This window comes from Marmota marmota, unplaced genomic scaffold (genome assembly GCF_001458135.2).
Source record: "Marmota marmota marmota unplaced genomic scaffold, marMar, whole genome shotgun sequence".
Lineage (NCBI taxonomy): Eukaryota > Metazoa > Chordata > Mammalia > Rodentia > Sciuridae > Marmota > Marmota marmota.
Window position 1 is genome coordinate 10703138 of NW_026000153.1, and position 20188 is coordinate 10723325.

At 36.9% G+C, this 20188-nt stretch overlaps 1 long non-coding RNA gene across 1 annotated transcript in view; it reads right to left on the reverse strand.

Annotated features, from left to right (window-relative positions):
• Positions 1-531: 531 nt before the first annotated feature.
• LOC125611522 overlaps positions 532-20188 on the reverse strand; it is a 39755-nt gene continuing 20098 nt past the window's right edge. The window contains exons 2-3 of the long non-coding RNA XR_007341697.1: positions 4635-4723; positions 532-1597 (exon numbers count right to left, since the gene is read on the reverse strand). This is a non-coding gene — a long non-coding RNA (uncharacterized LOC125611522). The remainder of the gene's footprint in view (positions 1598-4634; positions 4724-20188) is intronic.

Here is a 20188-nt window from a genome sequence, read left to right on the forward strand (position 1 = left end):
TTGGAGACAGGTTCTTGCTCAGCTGTCCAGGCTGGGTTGGAACTTGTGCTCCTCCTGCCTCAGTCTTCCAAGTAGCTGGGATGACAGGTGCGTGCCACTGCATCCAGCTATATCAAATAGTTCTTGAATAGGCTGAAATCCCTCTGGATTTAGAAATGTACAAAAATACCACATTATTCTCTTTTCTTTATGTGCTTTAATAGTCTAGGTAGTCAGAGTGGAAAAAATAAATATTTCTATTATTTTTACAATGGGAAAATAAATATTCAGTGCCGAAGTTTATAGAAAATTTTAATTTGGTAAAAATCATTCTATTCACTTACCTTCTCATAGAGGAAAAAAATAGATTTTCAATGAAACTTTAAAAAAATCATTCTTTATTCTCAGTAAGAGAAAATGCAAAAATCCATTAGGAATTTATGCTCCTCTTTATATGAAATGTTTCTGCAGACAATACTATATGAAGAAAGCTTCATATAAAAGAGAACTGAAAATTATCCTAATAAATATTCAGTTAGCAAAATACCCCAATCGTCAGATCCATATTTCCTTTATTTACTTGCAATAAAAACTGAAACAGTAGCTGAATGAAAGTATAGATCAAAATGAATTGTTTTGAAAAATTATAGAGACACTTTCTATCATAGAGGTCACATTCATAAAATGAACATGATCAAAACATGTTTTCTGTACTCAGTCTGACAATTTATCTTATGTCCTTTTCTTTGAGAATAAGAGTTTTTAATATAAAAAGCCCAAGATTTTAATTGTCCTTGTTTTTGTTCTGGCCAATATTTTTATTAATGACTGAAATGTGGATAGTAATGGTATGTGAAGCTAATAATCTTAGCCAAAGGTGTGAAGAGGATTAAGTTATCTGCCCTAGCTGGAGAAATACAAATTAATACAGAGAGTAAAACCAGGGTCCCAAATTGCCTGCTATATTGGATAGGAGCCTTTGCCTAACCACCTTCCATGTGCTTATTGGTTTGCAGTTTCAGTGGAAATCAGCAATGCTTTGTGACTTCTAAGACAGTTGATGTAATCTTAGTCTAACATGACATGGAGGGCAAGTAAAGTCATAGTCCTAATATGTACTGAGTCCATCAGAGTTTAGCTACATGACACAGTCCAGTTCTAGATCCAACTCAGAAAGGAGGGAGCCACAAGAATTGGAGCAAATTCAGAGGAGACAACTGAGATGGATAGACCTCAAAGTATAGTCACACAGGGACCAGGTGAAGAGACATAGAAGACTCACAGAAGGCATGATAGGTGTTTTCACATCCTTAAAGTGCTGCCATGCTGTGATAGGACTAGACTGACTCCATTGCAGAGAAAAACTGGCTGCACATCTGCACAGGGAAGATCTGTGAAAGAACAGTCTGCCTATTGCCTCATCATTGAGGCATTCAAATAGACAAGCATATGTTAGGGATGTTTGGGGGCATGAAACATCTTTAGATGTTTAGAAATAGAAGGGCCAAGATGGGCGCAGTGGCACACACCTGTAATCCCAGAGGCTCTGGAGGCTGAGGCAGGAGGTTGGCAAGTTCAAAGCCAGCTCAGCAATTTAGCAAGGTCCTGTCTCAATCCCCTGTCCAAAAGATAAAAAAAAAAATAGTGAGGCTAGATTATTTTAGATTAGAGAATTGACCTGAACAATCTCTGCAATGCCCTCCACACCAAATTTCTACAAGGCTGTGCAAACCAGGTTTCCCTATAGTGTCCTCTCAACTTGTCACTCTGTCATCCCTTTTTCTGTGTATTGCCCACTTCACTGATCCCAGACAGAGCCCTTTGACTTCTTCTTTTTTTTTTCTTTTTATATACATCCCTTATAGTACCATCTTGCCTCACAATGTATTTCTCTTTTCTTTGTATTCGTTCCTCATCTGACTGTGAGTTCTGACATCGTTGGGACAGGCTTTGGCTTCCTATCAACTACATGCCCTTTACCCAAAAGCGTTTTGTCAGATGAGTTCATGCATCTCTGTAAATACTTATATAAGCAACCCTGAGAAAAATAAAAGAATCTGTTGTAGTAAAAAGGAGTTGGTGAGAAATGTCAAATACTTGGTATGCAAAAATTAAGGGAATAAGCCAAAGCTTAAATGCTCCATTATATAACCAAATGACATTGTACTTGTGCAACGATTTCTACTGAACTCGAAAATATCCTTTACACATTGAGGAAACTAATGTCACTCGGAACACTGCTTAGGTTGAAAAATTAGAAATCAGGAAATCAGAAAAACAGAATAGGAACTTGTTAGAGTCTTGCTGGAGCCTCTGCAGTCTCATTATGGCGAATTTGGTATACTGGCACAAGCCCAATGCCAACAATTGTCAGTTTTCCAAAATCACTAAATAGAAAATCCTATCTAGACATTCCCTGGATTTGCAGCTTCTTGGTGGGGATTCTACTTAGGTGTACCTGAAACCCAGAATTAACTTGCAAATTTTTGATCTTTAATCTGCAGGGAGAAGTTGTGGATGGTTCAGACTCTTCCATTGTTAGGCAAGCTGAGGCTACAGATGCAGCCCAGGGAGCTGTCAATCTTGCTCCTCACACTTACCATGTCGGGGCAATGCAAAAGTACACATACTAAGAACAGATTTCTGAGACCAATATATTTGAGACTGTAGAAAAGAAACTTATTAGGAAAGGTCGTTGAGATGGCTGGCAGAACTAGAATATGCTTTGATGTCATTAATTAAAATTAACTTTAATTTTTAAATAACTTACCTGTGTTACCATTTATCCATGCACTTGCAGTTTTAAAAAATGAGTTGCATTTGCTGCCTAAGAGGCTCAGTCAAGATAGGATATGTAGAGATGGTTGCAACTCCAATTATATTAGCTGTCAGGCTAGCTCTTTGTCTCCCACTCAAAGTTCAACTACTAACAATGGAGTGATCTTTGATCTGTGTTACAATCTCTAATTGCTGATGAATTAAAATATTTGCATACTTCAGTACTAGAGCACCAATTATCCCCCTCTAAATTCATCACAGCACTCCACTGTGTCTACACTAGGTGCAGGATTGCAGGGGTTCTGGATTCTGAAACTAAAATCTCCTAAGAAAAGGTTTCTTTAGTTATGGAAGCATCCTCACATCAGAGCCATTTGTTCTCAACATCAAAGGCCAAGACTTTAATCCAGGAATATGTGAGAGAATGATGAACAGGAACTCAGTTAGAGAGACACATCCCCAGAGCAGAAAAATTGAGGATCTCTCCTTCTCCTCTTCTTCCTCTTTCTTTTCTGCTTCTCCCTCCTCCTCCTCCTCCTCCTCCTCCTCCTCCTCCTCCTCCTCCTCCTCCTCCTCCTCTTTCCTCTCCTCTTCCTTCTCTCTGTTCCTCCTTCTCTCTCTCTCCCCTCTGTCTCAAGGAAGGAGAGAAGGCCTAAATAGTTGCATGAGATTCTTACAGAGAAATTCAATTAATGCAAAAAGGACAATTACCTTTTTTTCCCCACAAACATCATTGAAAACTGAAGGATGAGACTATTATTTACACACACTATCTAACCCAAGATACCACTCCCCACCAAATTGGGCAATTGAATCTCCCTGGATCACTTGTTTATGTTTCAGTTAGAGGCAGAATCCTACAGCAGTAAAAGCAAAGGCTTTGACAAGGGACCCACATGGTTCATGTTATGGCCATGCTGTCTGCCCCCTCTATAGTCTCAAGCCTCAGTTTTCTCACCTATGAGCTAATAGTGTTATTTCAAAGGATTTTAAAAAATACATCCTGTATAGAAAATGATTATTAATAAGCACTAACCTCAGGGCAGTTGATAAATAATAACTATTAACAAAATTAATAATAATGGGAAACCATGTAGTCTGAAGTCAAAACTGTCTATGTAAAAAGTCTTGGCTTTTGTTCTTTTATGTGACATTGAAGAAGTTATTTGCCTTTCCATGCCTCAGTTTCCACATTTGTAAAATAGAGATAAAATGGTACCTACTTTCCAGGGTTCCTATGGATAATAAATGGTATAATCACAAAATGCTTATAATATGGCCTTTATAAATATCATCTGTTAGTTTGTTACTAGCCAGTTGATGAGTGTAATAAAGAAAAAACTTTAGGTAAATTAAATTCCACAGAGCATAATTTAATAAGGAACAATTTGCAAATCTAGGCTGGCCCTAGAACCAAAATAGATTCAGAAAGACTCAAAGCTGCCACTTGGCTGGGTAACATTTATAGACAGAAAAAAGGAAGTGATGTATAGAACATGGAAGTCAGGAAAAGAGACAGCTATAATTGTTCAAGTATGGTGTATGCCTTAATTGAACCTGATTTGAACAGTTGCATGTCTGTGATTGAAGTTTTGGCTGCTGTGACTGACAGGAGCAGCTATTTGTTGCAAAGGTGAATCCCCAAGTTAGGTTCTCAGTTTGTCTATGTATTGAAATAGGTTGCAGTTTGCTATGTGAGGACTGAAGTATGTGAGTAGAGAGGATTTCTTAGGCCAAAGTTAGTTTGGTTGTAAGATTCATTTCAGTCCAACAATCCCCCATGGCCCTAGGTAGAAAGAATTAGCACAAGTTGTTCTCACTCAGAATGACTTACAGTTGGATTGTAAAATGAAGATCAGCTGTTAAATGGTGAATACCTTAAGAGTAGTGATGTTTCATTCATCACTATTTCCCCAGGGGACACTTGTGGTTGACTGCAAAGTTATCGTTCAATCAATCAGTTCATCTAAATAAAGTAAAGAAAGTAAATTCATGCAACATTTCAACATGTCATATTCTCACCATCTTTTAATTCCCCCCTCACTAGTCTGAATGGTTCTTCAAGGCAAGAATGGTGGTGCTGCTTTTTAAAAACGCCTGTATCACCAAAATAGCCAGGTACACAGTAGGTGATTAGTAATCATTTGTGGAATAAATAAAAGAATGAATTTTCAAAATGTTTTATTTTGAATATTCGATTTTTTAAAACTCTTTTTTAGTTGTAAGTGGATCTTTTAATTAATTAATTTATTTATTTATATGCAGTGCTGAGGCTCGAACCCAGGGCTTCACACCTGCTAGGCAAGTGCTCTACCACTGAGCCACAACTCCAGCCCCCCAAACATAAGTTTTTTATTAGCATCGAGAGTAAATCAGTATTTTCATATTAGATAAATAGTATCACTTAATTAAAATGGGCAGCATCTTGCATGTGGAATGTTTAGCTGCCACAGTAAATCAGCTGTGTCTAGAGACTCTAATCCTTGCTCCTCAGGCAGATTGTACCACTGGATAACCCAGCTTGCTTTTAAAATATTCATTCTCAGACTCTATCTCAATCTACTGAATTAGTCTCTAAAAATGAGATTAAATAGCTATTTTGTTAACCTTTCTTCAAATATCCCCAAGATTAATATGAAAGTAGGATTAAGAACCTACCTGTACTTATAAATTACTAGCCCTGTAATATTTACCATTTTAAAAAATTTCTGTAAGTCTCAATACCTCATAAAAATGAAGATAACTATTATATCTACCTCCTAAGGTTGAACAATAATTAAATTAAATAATCCCATAAGAAGTTTTGAACATGGTACCTAAAATATTAAAAGCCTTGTTATCATTTTATTAGCAACATCATTTTAACTATTGGCATATAGGCCATACCACTACCTGTGAGGCACTACTGCCATACCTTAGCCCAATATCCTAACTGCAGAGTCTTTTTCTGTGTTTAAATACTTGAAACTGGACCAACTTGCTACTTCTAACTAAACTTTTCAAGTTAAGAACAGCAAATTATAAAATTCCAACCACCCTTTCTTTTATTAATCTCTGATATCCAGGCCCAGATTTCTCCCCAGTTCTTTCTCTTTTTTAATTAATCTATTTTAATTAGGTATATATGACAACAGAATGCATTTTGATTCATTGTACACAAAATGCAGCACAACTTTGCATTTCTATGGTTGTATACAATGTAGCATCACACCACATGTGCAATCACACATGTACCTAGGGTAATGATGTCCGTCTCTTTCTATCATCTTTCCTGTCCCCAGTTAATTCTAAGTTACATTATTTGAGCCTCACTTAGGCTTGAGGTCACTGCTTTCAGAGGAAAGAAAAATTACTGTAGGATAAAACTTCCTACATATTATTCCTCCAAAATTGTGAAAAAATGTGTATTATTCAGATTTGTATCTCTGTGACTGGAATACCTGACAACAACTTAGAGGAGGAAAGTGTACTTCAGGCTCTAAGTTTCTGAGATTCATTCACTGTCAATCATTCACTTTGGCCCTGAGCTGAGGCACAGCATCATGGTGGAATGGCATGGTGGAGGAAAACTGGTCAGCTCCTGGCATTCAGGGAGGGGAGAAAGTGAGGGAGAGCCAGGGACAAAATATAATCTCTAAGGTTATGCCCCCAGTGACCTATTTCTTCTAGTCATGGCTCCACCGGCCTACAGTTACCACCCAGTAATCCATTCAAATTATTAATCCATTAAATGGATCAATCCACTGATTTGGTCACAGCTTTTATAATCTAATCATTTCACCTCTAAATATTCCTGCATTTTATTCCTGATTTGGGGGAACATCTCATATCCAAACCCTTGACAAAAGCCACTGTGTAGGAGATGGTTTTGATTGATAATTTGGACCTATTCATTTCCTGATGTTATCACTCTAAATGTCCTCATGACTCTAGTAGACCTCTGCAGCTTCCATTTCCATGGCACTGAAGGGGCCAAATGAGTATATTTTATGTGAATCATAGCATGCACAAACTCTGTAAGATAAGTTCAAAACCGATCTACACATTAGAATCAGGGAGAACAGGTGAATATTTATAAGGAAAAATAAATGTTTAAGGTAGAAAAAGAAGAAAACCAAAGAATTCCTGTGCTGTTTTCCTCAAGGATGCTCATTTTCCCAAACATAAACATCTGTTTATCTTATAAATATTTACCCATTTTCCCTATAACTAATGAACAAACTGGATTTTGAATTTATCCTTGAAAGATATAAGAATCCCACGGCTAAGAGTACAGAGGTGGAAGTAAAACAGAAACAACATTCTGGAGTTGAGATCATGTCAACAGAGTGTCTACCCATTTCATCTTCCCAATGACACCGAGAGGGAGTACTGTCATCCCAGTAGTACAGATGAGGAAATGGAGACAGATGAAGGAGAGACTTCACCAATGTACAGAACCATTGGGTGGCAGAATCCCATGAGACTCAATGCATGGGTTGCTTCATTTCATGGTTCGTCTCCTTCTATTACGATGTTTTGTGTAGCAGAGAGAAGCAGCCCACATCCATCAAAACCATTTTAACTAAAACAGAATATTGTAATTCATGTGTAAGAAAATCTCCAAAAACAATTTTCAAGGCTCTGAGGGAAGTGTTTGCTGTGTGAGATGTGACCCTGGGCTGCCTAAGGAGATGCATAGTTGTGACAGAACAGGGTTTTCTTCATTTAGAGGTCATGAACAAAATGATTTGGGCCTTTGGAGGTGAAAGAAATTGGCGATGGGGTAGGAATGATTTTTTTCATGTTTTAATTTTTATAAGATTCCTTTTAAAAAATTATTAAGGAAAAAAGGTGATTCTCATGAGAAATATCACAGAGCAATCCTATTTTATCAGATAAGGAAGACTAACTTTTTACTCTATCATAAGAAGAATAAAGCTGTATAAAAATGTTTTGGTTAACATGTATTAACTGTATATACTAATAGGTTCAATGTGATATTCCAAAACATTCACACTGTGCACGCCAATCAAATTCAGCCTTCCTTTATCCACCTTCCCTTCTCCCCTTCCCCACCTCTAGTATTCACTAGTCTACATTCAGGTCAGCTTTTTAAATAGAAGTTCCACATATAAGAGAGAATGTGTGGGACTTGTCTTTCCATGTCTGGCTTATTTTACTTAAAATATTGTTCTCCAATCCCATCCATTTTGTTCCAAATGATAGGATTTACTTCTTCTTTGTGTCTGAATGATTTTCTATTATGTATATAGACAACATTTTCTTTATCCATTTGAACACTGATGGACATCTAGGTTGATTGAATATCTTAGCTATTGTGAATAGTGCTGCAATAAACATGGACATTCAGGTTTCTCTTTGACATACTGATTTCATTTCTTTTTGATATATACCCAAAAGTGAGGTAGCTGGATCATATGATAGATCTACTTTTAGCTTTTTGGGGAGACTCTATACTGTTCTTCATACTGGTTGTGCTAATTTATTTTCTCACCAGAGTGTGTAAGAATTGCTTTGTTTCCACATTTTCACCAACATTTCTCCATTTTTTTTGTTTTTGAATAATGGTTATTCTAACTGTAATGAGATGGTGTCTCATTATAGTTTTGATGTGCCTTTCCCTGATGGCTATGATTTTGAGCACCTTAGTATGTATTTCCTCTTTTGAGAAGTGTCTCTTCAGATCATTTTTAATTAAATCCCTTGTTTTTAAGGTTTTGAGTTTCTTATATATCTAGATATTTTTTGTCAGATGAATAGTTGGCAAATATTTTTTCCCATTCTCTAGATTGTTTCTTCATTCTGTTGATTGCCTTTGGACTATTATTAAGTAAAACAAGGCTTACTTGAACTCAAGCAACAGTGATGCTGTGATACCATGACAGTAGAACTGATAACCAAGGCATGTACCAAGTAACCTACAGATGGATAATTTATACAGGATGGATACACTGGACAAAGAGATGATTCATGTCCAGGCAGTACAGAACAAGACGGAGTAATATTTAATCACTCAATTTGCGCTGAAGCTTTTTTGTTTGATGTAATCCCATTTGTCTATTTTTGCTTTTGTTTCCTGTGCTTTCATATTCATATCCCAAAAAGTATTTCCTATGCCAATATTTCAAAGTGTTCTCCCTATGTTTTCCTCTGGTATAGATTTATAGTTTCAGGTCTTATATTTAAGTCTTTGACCCATTTTATGTTGATTTTTGTGCAAGGTGAGAAATAAGGGTCAAGGTTCAATATTCTGCATGTGAATATCCTGTTTTCTCAGCGCTATTGATTATAAAGACTGTCCTTTCCACAATATGTTTTTGTTACCTTTATCAAGAATGCTTGGCTGGGGCTGAGGCTGTAGCTCAGTGGTAGAGTGCTTGCCTAGCACATGTGAGGCACTGAGTTCAATCCTCAGCACCACATAAAAATAAATAAATAAAACAAAGGTATTGTTTCCATCTACAACTAAAATAAATAAATAAATATATAAAGAGAACACTTGGCCTTAGTTGCTTTGCTTATTCCTGTGATCTCTATTCTATTCCACTGGTCTATGTGTCTGTTTTTATGCCAGGATCATGCCATTTGGGTTACTATGGCTCTGTAGTTCATCTTACAATCAGGTATTGTGATGCCTCTGGCTTTGTTCCTTTTGTTCAAGGTTGCTTTGACTGTTCAGAGGCTTTTGTGCTTCCCTGTAAATGTTAGGATTGCTTATACAAATAAAGGTTTTCTTCAAAGCATTTTATATTTTCCTATCCATTCCTCAAAATCTTACCATGTGCTGACAGGAAAACCTCCCTTAGAAAGCTCAATGGCTCCCTCTCTTAGCAAAGGCCCAGTGAGAAGGGTATTAAAAAGATGATATTCAGGGAGATCTGTACCCAGAGGGACAGGTTTTGAGTCATTATTCACAGACTTGCTGTGATATCCTCTGAATTATCTCTGTGCTTTGGTTTCTTAAAACTGACTTATGTCTTGCAGAATTCTTATGGGAAAAAAAGAAAAAAAGGGAACACAAGGATAAATGAATCCCTCTGCAAAATCTTACTAGTTTTAAGTGATGACTTTGTACCCAGCACTAAGCTTAGGACTTCACATACATTGTCTCCTTTAATCCTCAAGACAAGTATTATTATCCCTTTCATCAGAAAGAGGCACTGGGGCCTAGAGTGTCAGTTAGCTTGCCTAGGGCCATGCAGATCCTTAGAGGTACAGCCTATTTTCCCTGACCTTTGACCTGCATGCTTGCTCAATTTAAGAACTTTAAAGTCAAGATGTTTATGTTCAAAATCTCCCTCAATGGCCAGAATCTGACCTTTGGTAAGTTTCTTAACTTCTTGGTGCCCCAGTATTTTCATCTCAAAGCTGGAGACTACTAATGGACAGGACTTAAAGCACAGGGCTCTCAGGAGGATGAAATGAGTTACTATATTTCAGGTACTTAGATCTGAGATTCCCATCCAGTGTGCCAATGTGCCCCAGGGCACTGCAGTTAACTCACAGAGAATTGTGGCACATCTAAATTTTTCCGGAGAAAATGTGCTGATACCTGACATTTGTCAGTCCTTGAGTGAACTACTAGCTTTATCATTAAGAGTACTGAATTTGTTTTTGTTTTTGTTTTGTTTTGTTGGTGGTATATATTCACCAAGCTAGGTTGTCAGCTATTGCTGTGACCAAAGGCAACTACTACCCAAGAGCCACTAAGGAGCAGGATGTGAGAGTGGTGGTTCCCAATGTAATTCAGAGGCTCCAGAAGTTGTACTATACCCAACAAGCAAAAAAAACACAGTAAATATTATATTTCTTAAGAATGAAAAAAGGTATTAATTTTTATTTCAGTTTATATGTATTTTTTTTTTTCAAAAAGCTACTAAGTTGTCAGGACATAAATACTGCACACTAAGTAATTGAGATGCTGCTAGTTGGTAAATGGGTATCATGGGTGGGCTTTTTTTTTTTTTTTGTAGCCTAGATAGCCATAAAAAAACATACTATCACTATAGATGCCATGAAATGAGAACGTTTGGAAATTCTGTCTTAGAACCATTCTTGGTTGCAGAGTCATGCTGTATGTGTTAGCCATTATTATCAACCTTCAAGTTGTACTTGACCTTTTATTAAGTTCTACAAATTCCAAATGATTAATTTAGTTGATGTTTGTAGATGCAAACTGCCTATACAGGTTGGGAAAGAAAGAAAGACCAAAGTTTACAGCGAACACTGGCTTGTGACTTGTCACAGATCACTCAGACAGATCACACAGATCACTTGAACTTCCAGAGAGAAAGTGCACTGTTCTATGAGACATCTAGTTCCTCAGGATAAAATGACAGCAAACAAGAAAAAAATTGTTACAACAGTCAATGTTCTGCTTCTTGACCTCAAAAGAGAATCCAGTCTCTTCCATTTTCCTTTGCTTCCTTCCTTCATTAATTCACTTGAAAATGTTATTTAATGATTTTAATGAGAAAGTCACTCTGCTGATTCAGAAGATAAGCAGCTGGATTTCATTTTCTTCTCTGACTAAGTGGGAAGGCTCTAAATAAGATTCATGCTTGTCATTCTAGGATTCAACTCCCCATCTGTTACCTATATGTCTGGAAGATTCTGTGGAGATAGGTGCCTTCAGCTACTTTTAGGATCATGGCAGGTTCTTCAGAGACCTGACCTGGGGTAGGGGTCAAAAGGATTTAGTCAGAAGCCGTAGTTCTGTTATTATTAAGAGGCAAGGGGGAGGAGGGGGGGTGGAGGGAGAGAACGAGAGAGAATATCTCAATTTGATGCTTTGATACAGGTAACTGTGCCACTGGAGGCAAGAACCTTTTTTTCAAACCGAAGAAACTGTTTTGAGGAGTTTGTGTTTAGTGGCTCACTTGTTTGTATTATTTCTTATTTTTCTCCTTAAAATATTTATGGCACTGATTTACCTTTCATATTTTTATAGCATCCCACAGGGCCATCCTAAGGGCCTGATTATGCCAGCTGCAAGTCATTATGCTATTTTGGCTAATTAAGGGGTTTCACAAAAGGTGCTCTGGGAAGATGACCTTCAAACATTTCAGTTTCAAGTCTGTAAGCCTCTGCATCCATCCCCCAATCCTGTCCTAGGTCCTTGTAAAGTTCACACCCTGACACACAGGCCTGAGCCTCCCCTTGCCTCCTATGACCTCATCACCCAGTCCCTTACTCCTGATTCTGCTTCACTCACTGGTGCTGTTACTTCCTGGTTATGAATGTGTTTCCTATCATCAGTCAAAGATAATTCTAGATTCTCCATTAGATTAAGCTCCTCTTGGATTTTGAGCCAATTTCCATAGCATTATTTGTTATCACTATTATTAGTATAACCTCTTTTTTATTAGTCCCACCATTGCAGCCTTATTTTCTGGTTAATAATATGGGGATAAGTGTATTTACTTTTTAGAATTGTTGCAAGAATTAAACGGCATGCTGGATGTAAAGCTGTGAGTCCAACCTAATGGGCACATGGTTAATGCAGCCCTTATTATTATGAGTAGAGCCACCACTAGTCAGGGAGAATAAAGATAAGTGGAACTTAGAGACTGGGATGGTCAGAAAGGCCTTCAAAGATGCTCCTTCTCTGTTACCTATATCCTTTGAATATGTTATGACACATTGCAAAAGTGATTTTGCAGGTATAATCACCATTATGACCTTAAAATAGGGAGATTATCTGAATTCTCAGATGGGCCCAGTCCAGATACAACCCTTAAAAGCAGAGAGAATCCTCTAGCTGGAGTCTGGAGTTGCAGCAGAAGGGGAAGTAAGACAGATCTGAAGGTGAGAGGGACTCAATATGTACCTCTGGCAAAGCCACCTGGGAAGTGTGAGAAGGAATGAGGACAGCCTCCAGGAACAAAGCTCTGCCCCAGATGACAGCCAGTAAGGGGTCCTCACTTCTACAATGGCAAGAAGCTGATTCAACTAACAACTTGGAGCAGATTCACCCCAGAGGCTCCAGACAGGGATGCAGTCCACCCAACACCCAGATTCAGCCTTGCACTAAAAGCTAAGACCCCACTGAGCCATTCCGTGCCAAATCACTGACCCACACAACCATGAGATAATGCATTAATGTTGTTTTAAGCTGCTAAATTTATGGTAATTTGTTACCATAGCAATACAAACCAGTACAGAGCCTGTATCCTGTATTAGGTCTGTGTAGGAAAATGACTTTCAAGAAAATGCAGAATCCAAGCCATCATCATCAAGTATTGCCTCTCAGAGGCCTTGGTTGGAGAAGGCAGCATGGCAATACAGCCATCAAAGGAAATAGTCACTGACAGTGACACAGGCTTAAAGGGCTGAGGGACTCAGAAGATGACTCACCTTTAACAGTGCCGATAGCTGCAGTCAGAACTGTGAAGCCTGGCCCAGGGATGAAGCACAGAGAAAGTGGGAAAGGCAGCCAGAGTGCCAGCTGGTGGGGCTAGGTCCAAGGCTGGTATATCCAGTGTATGGGGAGAAGCATGTTACTACTAAGCATGTTAAAGTCAAATTAGTATGGAATAATATGTCATGTCCATAGTGATACAGTAGTCCTCTTAATCCAAGACCCCCAGTGGATGCCTGAAGCTATAGATAGGACTGAACCAATATGTATATGTTTTAACCTATATGTACATACATACGATAAAATTTAATTTGTAAATTAGATATAGTGAGAGATTACCCATAACTATTAATAGCAGAACAATTGTAGAAATATAATAAAAGTTATATGAATGTAGTCTCTCTCTCTCTAAATATCTCTTACCTTTTACCTTAAAGAAATCACTTTACAACTTCTCTTCAGCCTATCTAAATTTCCACTTGAAAGATTCTCCAGCATCACCACTCCTGGGCTATTGGACTATTTTTAAGTAAAACAAGGCTTATACTTGAACACAAGCAACTGTGATACTGTGATACCATGACAGTAGAATTGATAACCAAGGCATCTACCAAGTAACCTACAGGTGGGTAATTTATACAGGATAGATATACTGGACAAAGGAATGATTCATGTCCAGGCAGGACAGAACAAGATGGAGTATTATTTCATCACTCAATTTGTAAAACAATGAAATTTAGAACTTATGAATTTTTTACCTCTGGAATTTTCCATTTAATATTTTCAGATCACTGTTAACCACTGGTGATGGCAACCATTTCAAGTGAAACTGCAAATGTGGCAATAACCATATGGACAAAAAGGTAAGTTTTTTTTTTCCTCCTGCACAGATTTGGGGGACATCTCATTTAGCACTGTCAAATAAGTGACCTCCCCAATGGCCAGTCCTTACTTAAAGGGATAAAACACAACTTCTCCTCACGGAGATTTGGGAAACTTGAGTACATTCACATCTTTCAACATTAGAACCAACGAGTGTCCAACAAAGTTTACTGTTTAACCTTCGCCCTAGAATGTAATGTGTGACATAGCCATCTCCTGCTGTCTCTGCACCTACACCTCTCCTCACAGTGCAAGAGCATCAAAAATGTAATATTCTTATTTTCTTTTATAATAAACAACATTACCAGTACCTGCTAGAAAAAAAATAAACACCTCTATTATATGGCTCCTGTCAATCATAATTCTGCAGGTAGGTGTTGGGAGATGTCAAAACACGGCTCCCTTTCTCTTGTATATTGTTTTCTGTCTGCAATATTCTTTCTCCCTTGTCTAACTCACTCCTAATCATCACTCAGAATTTAACTCAAAGCATTTCCTCTTGACAGCCTTTTCTTACTACACCCCCATTCACTCATTCCAGAGACATTGCAGGCCTTATTCAAAGTGACCCAAGTATTAGAGATATAAAAGTGAATAAAAATGAAAAGTTGTCTATCTTTATGAAGTTTACAGTCTCCTGGATATGAATCAAACCCTGACCAAATAATTTACATGCAATTACAGGCTGGGATAAAGCTGCTTTGCCAGGGTGATGATGTATCAATAGTGTATTAAAGAAACGATTTTGTGCTTTTTTCCCCTGTACCTGACTTTTTTAAAGAAAAAAATATAGTTTTCCATCTTCCCCAGAAACATACCTCTGACTTTATGTTTATGAGCCAGTGGTTTAGGGGTTTCTGCCCTTGAGGTGGAGGTACCAAGTGTGGATAAGGACTTGTTTTCCATTCTGAAAAGTCTACAGTAACACTGTATGAAAGAAGTATAATATGAATTAAATGTGTTTTCTTAAACTTTCTAGTAGTCACATTAAACAAAAAGAAGTACAATTAATTTTGATAACTCATTTTACTCAACCCAGTATCCAAGCTATTATTTTGACATGTGTTATGGTTTGGATCTGGAATGTCCCCCAAAGCTCATGTGTTGGAAGCATAATCCTCAATGAAGCAAGGTTCAGAGGTAGGGCTTTTAGGCAATGATTTGATCATGAGGACTCTGACCTCATTAGTGGATTAATCCTTTTGATGGATTAAACCATTGGTAGCTGAATGGACTAGTAGGAGGTGGGACCAAGTTGGGGGAAGCAAGTCTCTGGGGGTATGCCCTGCAGAGGTTTCTCTTCTTCCAGATCTTCCCTTCTCTCTGAGCATCTTTCTTCCACCATATCTTTCCCATGATGCTCTGTTTCATCTTAGACCCAGAGAAATGGATTCAGCTGCCTATGCACTGAGATTCTGAAAATAAGACCCAAAGTAAACTTCTCCCCCTGTAAGTTGTCCTCATTGGGTACTTTGGTCATAGCAATGAAAAACTGACCAACACAACACATAATTATATATGAAATTATGAATGAGGTTTTTTACATTATTTTTTCATATCAAGTTTCCAAAACCTATTTTACAACCACAACACATCTTCATTTGAACTGATCACATCCCAAAGTTACTCTTCCTATAGTAGGAAGATTTTCATTGAGTTAGCTGTGTGATAATTCTGGAGTAGACACTAATATCCAAGGATTTGTTATCCTGACAAAGACCCTCATGATCAAACCTTCAGGTCATAGAGAGGCCTATCTCTAGTCCATTACTGGGCCAGTAGTGGATGGAGGGCAATCCTTAACCACAGTAGCATTTAACCGAATGTTCCAAATTGGCAATACAGTCCAAGCAAACCCTTCCCCCATTTTCTAGAGTAAATAATTTCCTATTTGTGGTAAATGGGTACTTTGAATTGTAGTATTTTATTTTCTTTAGAAAGTCCTAGTAGTCAAATGCAAAGTATTTGAATGTCTATATTGTCTATGGAAAATAATTAGAAAAAAATTCTTTTTTATATATATTTTTTAGTTTTACATGGGCACATAGCCTTATTTATTTATTGTTATGTGGTGTTGAGGATCAAACCTAGTGCCTCACATGTGCTAGGCAAATGCTCTACCACTGAGCCACAACCGCATCCCTAGGAAATACTTCTTAAACCTACATACAACCGTTTGACTCAGCAATCCCACTGCAAGGAATACTGTGAGAATAAACTTCCAAAAATCTGAAAAAGCATATGTATTTGGTTATGAATTGTGGCATTTTATGAACAGTAAAATTTCACCCACAAAGGACTACAGTCCTCCCACACAGAGGACTAGGACACATCTATTAAGTAGATGGACAATCTCTGTGAACCAACACAGATGGTTTCTAGGATACACTTTAGAGTGAAAAAAAAAATACAGAACAGTATATATTACATGCTATCTTTTGTTTAAAAACAAAGGATAATTAACATATTAATGTTTTGGGGGAAAAGAACTAAACTTACATGTTTATAGGTGCTGAATTAACCATTAAAAAATTGTTCCTTTTGTGGTAACCTGATAATACTTTTTCTTATAGTTCTGCCCTTCAAACCATGAGAATGATTAGCAAGTATTCAAAATAACATTAAATCAAAAGAAAAAAGCAAATTATGAAACTTGACACAAGAACAAATGAACTTAACTATATATGATTAATAACAAATATATAACTATATATGATTAATAACAAAAACATCCCATGAAAATAATTAATTCAAGTAACTAATGAATAAGAACTCTGATAGTACAGTTTTAGTCTGATATAGATACTGTTATAGTTTGAATGTTGAATGTCCCCCAAAGGTGTTAAAGGCTTGGTCCCCAGAGTGGTGATACTGAATCATTGGGTGGTAGGGCCTTATAGAAATTCCTAGGTCATTGGGGGTGTGCACACAAAAAATATTGTGGGAACTCGGTTTCTTCATTTTCCTTTTCTGATTCCTGGCTGATGAGGTGAATGGATTCACTCTGCCTCACACTCCTGTCATGATGTACTGCCTCACACAGACCCCAAGCAAAAGGACCAATTGATCATAGACTAAAACTTCCAAAACTATGAGCCAAATATGTCTTTTCATTTTATAAGTTATTTATCTCTGGTATTTAATTATAGTAATAGAAAACTGGCTAACACACTCTAAGAACAAAATGGACTGCCAAGAAAGTTTAAATTTCACTCAGATAATTTAAGTTTTTACTCAGATAATCAAGCTAAACTCAGGTTTATCATTGTTAGTTAAAGTAGTAGTAAAATTTTGAACTATTATAAGTATATTATAGATTAAAGAAACAAGCAAATATATTAATGTTGTTAGGGAACAAGATTTAAATATAAAAGAAAAACATGAAAATTTTTAAGATAAAACTTTATAATAGAAATATAATTGGCCCTTAAAATTATTATTTTTCTACTTCTGACATCAACAGAACCTAGAAGCACCTTATCGATATTGATACCACTTGCTCAACCCCCCAAATAAAAAGTGATAGAAAAAAAATGCAAGCTCTACTATAGAGAACATTTCATTTACTGGGTAGTAAATGAAAAGGGGATGTTAGAATTATGAAATCTCTATTTGCAACCCTCATTGCAATGATTGATTTAGACAAGCTTCATCAATGAATGCTAAAACCATAAGGAGAAGTGGGAGGGACCTGAAGGATATCATATCATGCCAAAGTATCACATGAATGCTTTCCTACCAACTGAAAATGGTGAAATTTAGTATTACAATAGAGAAATCTGATGGCCACCATCTTCAAATAATTATAGTTAATACAAATAGTGCAATAAGCTAATATTTGGGGCCCCGGTGTAATTCACTGTGACGTACTTAGCATCAGCCATGAGGTAGTCTTACCCACATTATTCAACCCAATCTAATCAAGCTTCTAGACCCAATTTCCAATTTATAGGAAGCAAAGTGATAGAGGAATAAATAACACCACAATCAAAAAAAAAAAAAAAGAGAGAGAGAGAGACAAATCCAGAATTCAGATCACTCTGAACTGGACTCATAAAATCATGACAATGTCATAGGAAAAGAAGTGTGGAAACTTTAGATTTATAAAAGATTTCTAGCCCCAACAATAATATTTACTGGCATTAAATGGTATCTGCTTGAACTCAACATCATTGACTCTGGCATAAGCAGAGCAATAGGAGCTAAAAAGTGAAGAAGTCCAGTGAACAAAGAGTGGGTGAAAGTCAAATCCATGAGTGATTCTGAGAAGTAAGCAGCGTATGTGTGTGGAATGGTAAGTGTCTTAGCACTTACTCCAGTGTGCTCCCAGTACCACTTAGGAAAGGAATAAAAATACCTGCTTACATCTATACACATGGGAAGGGAGCCAAGCAGGGACAGCTCTGTAGCCTGCAAATGTCTCCCACTTTAACACTTCCCTATGCTTCACAGGCAACCTAGCCCCTTTCCTTACAGAAAAAGACACACATAGCATGAATATTGCCTTTTCCCTTTGTCTGGAACAACATAATTGAACAAATATCTAAAAACAGCTGGCTGTATTCATCTCAGTCCCCAACACATAAACAAAATAGACAAACCATCTCATCACAAGAATGAATAAGTACAGAAAAAGCTACAAATCTATGAAAACATTCAATAGTTCTCAACAAAGATACCATTCTGAGAAAACACTACATGCTTTCCACAAAAAAAAAGAAAGAAAGAAAGTCAAGGGAAAAATACATTAACGATTTCTGTTTATAATTTGTTTATAATTTTCAAAGATATTTAAGAGAAACTTCTATCTATGAGCAGTTAATCATTTGTAAGCTACAATTAGCTATGGATGATTGACATAAATAGGTTGAAAATATAATAGAGGCTATGGATGATGAAATTTCTTTTTAAATGAGAATTTGTTAACTGGATGAAAGAATTAAGGAATTTTCCCAGAACAAAAGGATAAATCATGATGAATGTGGTAAATATATTCAAAAGAGACATAGATGAGGAGGGAATTTAATGACGATGGCAAGTAAGAAGTAACAGGAATCTCTTCCCCCACAATGACACAATATACTGGCAGGATCTATGTGATGCAGACTGTTGAACTCTGGAGTCTTTTGAAGTCTTGCAACTTCCAGAGAAACAGAGGGACTGTGAACCATGATTGGTTTTTATCAATTTCAGCTCTTTGTATAGTAGCAACCACCCATTCCCCATCCTAAGCCCCATAGCAGACAGCTGAGCAAATGTTCTTTGAGCAGTTTGCATAAAGCTTGCAGGAGCCAAGTGGGAAATAAGGACCCTGTTCTTTAAATACCAGGATTCTGTGTTGTGATTGCAGATTTCGGCTTTTGATTACAGAAGTACAGTGAAAACCGTGGATGTGGATGGCCATTTTAATTGCATATCCCCCATTATTGCAGATTTTCTCCCACTTCTGCTTAAAGTAACTTGCAGAGGAATTAAAGGGTCAGTGTCCCTTCCCTTTTTTCTCCCTCTCATTTTCTCTTTTGCCCATCCTGGAAGCCAGGCATTAAAAATTAAGATATTTCAAAAACATCAGCACATGTGGGGAAAATTAGAAAGCGATCATGTATGCCCAGGAAAAACTCAGAAAGAACCTGAGAAGACCTTAAATTGGCTAATCTGTGACACAGAGATTGCCTACAACAATCAAAAATTAAAATAACAATAAAAAAGCAATAATAAACTACAACAAACAACACAAAAGAGGGAGAATATGATTTATGGAATTACCAAAGTATTAAATTCAACAAAAAAAGTATACAAAGAAACATGAAAAGTTGGAAAATTCATGGGGAAAATAAATAAATAAACAAACAGAAAAGAGTACTGCAAAAGACCTTGTGGCATATTGACTAGATGAAGATTTTAAAGTAACTGTCTTCATGAAGTTAGAAGAACTAAAGGAAGATGTAAAGAAAGTCAAGAAAACAATCATTGCATGATGAAATGAAGATATTTGTAAGGAGGTACAAAGCTTAAGAAGTAATCTAAAATTCTGGAACTGAAAGGTACAGAAACTAAAATTTTTAAAAAAATCAATTTCACTGAGTGATTCAAAATCCAAAGAAAGAATTGACAAATTTGAAGAAAGGACAAAGGAAATCATTGAGTTTAGGGAAAAAAATAGAGTAAAGATAAAATAAAAATGAG